This window comes from Solea senegalensis, linkage group LG15 (genome assembly GCF_019176455.1).
Source record: "Solea senegalensis isolate Sse05_10M linkage group LG15, IFAPA_SoseM_1, whole genome shotgun sequence".
Taxonomy (NCBI): domain Eukaryota; kingdom Metazoa; phylum Chordata; class Actinopteri; order Pleuronectiformes; family Soleidae; genus Solea; species Solea senegalensis.
In genome coordinates, this window is record NC_058035.1 from 19,970,883 (window position 1) to 19,974,765 (window position 3,883).

At 32.4% G+C, this 3,883-nt stretch overlaps 1 long non-coding RNA gene across 1 annotated transcript; it reads left to right on the forward strand.

Annotated features, from left to right (window-relative positions):
- Positions 1-202: 202 nt before the first annotated feature.
- Positions 203-1,985, forward strand: LOC122782261. The gene is made up of 3 exons (XR_006361899.1): positions 203-234; positions 1,001-1,115; positions 1,418-1,985. It is a non-coding gene; the product is annotated as an uncharacterized LOC122782261 (long non-coding RNA).
- The last annotated feature ends 1,898 nt before the right edge of the window (positions 1,986-3,883 follow it).

The window sequence follows — 3,883 nt, forward strand, 5'->3', positions numbered from 1 at the left end:
GTTCAATCCGCGGATTGAATCACTGTCTTATCTCACAATTACCGAAGACTGACGAGTGATTAGGCGTAAGTACAAAGTAGTTAAGCAAGATACAATTAATAACCAACCATAACCAATGTAAAATTATTTACTACAAATATAACAATTGTTTAAAATTGATATGTGTTCATAATTTCTTTGTGCATCCCACATATGCAACAGAAGCACAAAGGCCTGCAGCTGAAGCTACTTGCGGTAAGTCCACCACAAAACCTTCTCACTAGATTGTGTTTTTACCTCAGGGGCGTATAAGTATTTTTAGAGCTACTAATAACTATATTGGATACTCAACTAATAAATGAATATGAATATGATCGGTGAACTAATAACATAATACATTACAAAACAACTAAATGATTGTATTTAGGTACCAGAGTTTATATTTACTTGGGAGTTGTTTTGGGCATTTAATAACGAACAATTCAATCAATAAAATAGTATTACCTTTTTAAGAAAAATAAAATTTCGTCAATATAATTTTAAATTTAAACTAAATCAAATGAATTTCCTTAATAATAAAAACAAAATACCATGAGTTTTGTGCCCAGTTCCCTGTAATCTACAGTGTTAGTTCCAAGTAAATGATGACATGACTTATCAGAACAATGTACAACAGAACTCAAAGTTTACACACAATTTCTTTCCTTGCTTCATTCACAATAAAATAATGCCACACTTTTTCAGGGAAGACAGTATTGCATCAGCAACAGCCATGTAACTCATGAAATACAAAATGAAACACATTTTCTAATTAAACTTGAATGCATGCATTAAATGAGTAACCTGTAGAGTCCTTTTAAGTTGTTTAAGTGGATTTCCACATTAGTGTTGTGAAATTGTTTTAATGTGAGTGTAAGTTTATCTGCTTTCAATATGTTAATGTTAAGGAAGATGTCAAAATATCCCATACTCTACGCTGTCTTTGAACAGCGTGCAGTTTTGTTGTCTATTATTTGTTTAGACAGGTGTCAATCACTTCATCTGAATTGACCTACAAGATTAAAGGGGGATTAAAAAAAGCACTGTGATGGGAGTGACGGAGAAGAGCGGGAGAGAGAAGAGAGCAGAAAGGAACGGTAAGTTGCGACCACAGGGTTTAATTAGGGATTAATTACTGTAAATACACCTGCGTAATAAAGGAGAAGATGACTTGGGTTACCATGCAGATAGGCCTGGTTAGCTTATAGTATACGTTAACCAAAAACATTTCCAAATTCACATTAAAATTATCATCAACATAAAAAGAAATGCTAAATATCAAAAACCATGACAACACCAACATCAGTAACAAAAATAACAAAAGTATAAAAAATATGACTATCGAGAGGCTTTTCCAGTTACATGTAAAATATGTGCATCATTTGTTCTGTCTCAACAGTACTCAGCCACAAACCCTGTCATTCCAAGGCATGTCCTACAATCCAGGATCCTGGATGTGGCCACAATTATGACAACTGCAATAAACAGCAGTGAGAAGAAGCAAAGCTGGAAAAAAAATTAAAATAAATCTTGAACAAAAATTGAAGGAGACAGAGCAGTGGCTGAAGTCTGAGGACCACTTAATGGCTGGTTAGTACTAAAAACATAAAATATGCAATAATAAATGTATTTGACAACTCTCAAAACCTATTGATGAAACAAAACATGTTTTGCATGAGAAGATGCTGAAACAGAAGTAGACAGCAGCAAGTGTTGTGTCAAACACAAACAAAAGACATCATAAATGTGTCATTGTCAGATGCTTATCAACATAAATGTGTCTTTTTTTCATATTCTCATTCAAAACCTCTGCAGAGGGGGACAAGAAGGAAGGTGACACAAGTACAAAACTCAATCCTGACACAAATAAGTAATAGAATGCAACAAAACATGAACAATTTACTCTGTCCAGGGCGTACCCATAGGGTGTATCTATCGCCCTATGTCAGCTGACATTGGCACAGCACCCCCCGCGACCCTCTTGTGGGGGATAAAGCGGTAGATAATGGATGTGCTGATGAAGAGTCCCAGAACAAAAGAAAAAGTAATAATGACAGTGTGCAAATCAATCCAAACGTAAAAACATGGATGGTAATTATTTGTGTCTTTTTTTTGGTATTTCATTTATGGACTTCTTTTGTTTCCATTTTTGTTTAATTTTCATTAAGGCCTTTTTTTTAAGGCCCTTTCCTTTAAAAACAAAACAAAAAATGGTTCTTTCATGTGTTTGTGAAATAAAGATAAAACAAAATAATGAACTTGCATTTCTGTTTTATTAAAATAACTGAGACAGTTTTTAAACTATTTCTGATATGTTATATCATCTGTTACAGCTATCTGAAGCACTTAAGGTGATAAAAGCACACCACACACAGGAAACGTGAAATGAAAACCATTTTCACATAATGCTGTTTTCACATAGTCAAACAATGTAAAATGAAACAAAGAGCTGCAACACTAGCAAAATATTAAAAAACATCAATATCACGTTGTCATAGTGTAATGTAATACGTTTAGTGTAGTGAAAAATATACAGTTCAAGTTATATAATATTCTTCTTACAAAATAGACACATTTGCTATTACTGTCAAAACTATACACAACAATTAACCATTTCATATTGTTTTTACAACTAACATATTGTTACAAGAACACATGAATATTGCAAGATAAATGTATTACATCAAAATGTAAAGCTCATATTGTAAGTAATGTACATGTATTGGATAACAATACATTTTAGTTTGTTGTAAAAGCAATGTTAGCTGATTGGCTGTTCATGAGGAATGAAGAGTTCAAAGTTGACAAAGTATAAAGCACATAGAAAAGGCATCAAAATATAGTTTTAATTCAGTTCCTGTTTATTGTATATTGTTCTCTATGGTTTATTATGTTGGAAAATAAGCATTATTGTCAAAAAGATTTTTTTTAAAAGACAGTACATTTGTTATCCTAAGTTGATTATTTATATTAGTTAAACATAAATTAATGTGCAAAGGACACTGAATGATTATATATATAAATATATATTTATATTTTATATATATATATATTATAAATATATGTTATATGTTTATCATGCACCAAACAACATTTTAAGTAATTAATAAGTATTTATAACTTGTACAAATACATTGCAGTTCATAAAAATAATAATAATCAAAAAAGGCGGTGGGGGTGAAGTGTACCATCTCTGATTGCCTTGTTTCTTAGTGGAAACCTTCACATTATAACATGAAACATGAATAGCTGTAACCCCAAAATCGAACCATTCAATCCAGCGTGATCATATGCAGAAATATAACTTTATTATTACAGTATATAAAGGCGAATGAAACCGAAATTTTAATTGTACAGGTTAGAACAGTAGTTGAGGTGCTTGACTGGGGAGTGGGAGATAATGGTTCTACTCACATTAATTCCTTTTCTTTATATCCTAATAACAGGAATGTTCAAAATCCACAGCCCTCGATTTTGTATGATCCATAGCTCTGGTTTTAGAACGTTATTCACTCAGACAGTGACTTGGACAGAAAATCAGCCATGACAAAACATTGATTCCATTAGCTCAGCTGGGATGGTGTTGGACTCCACATCAAGTTCAATCCCAACCTATAGCTTTAGCTTTCAGGAGCTTATGTTCTTTCACTCCCTTCACTCTTACATTTGGCTTACATTTGGATACATTGCCATTCCAAAATGATAATTGTGACAATGAAAATGTTATTATTATAAAACAGTGCAATCGTATGCATTTCTCTCAGGTTGACTAAAATGATCCTACCATTGACAAATGTGACTTATCAGTTAGGAATATGACAGACATAATCACAATTTTGCACCAGAAAGGCCACTCAAAGGAAAA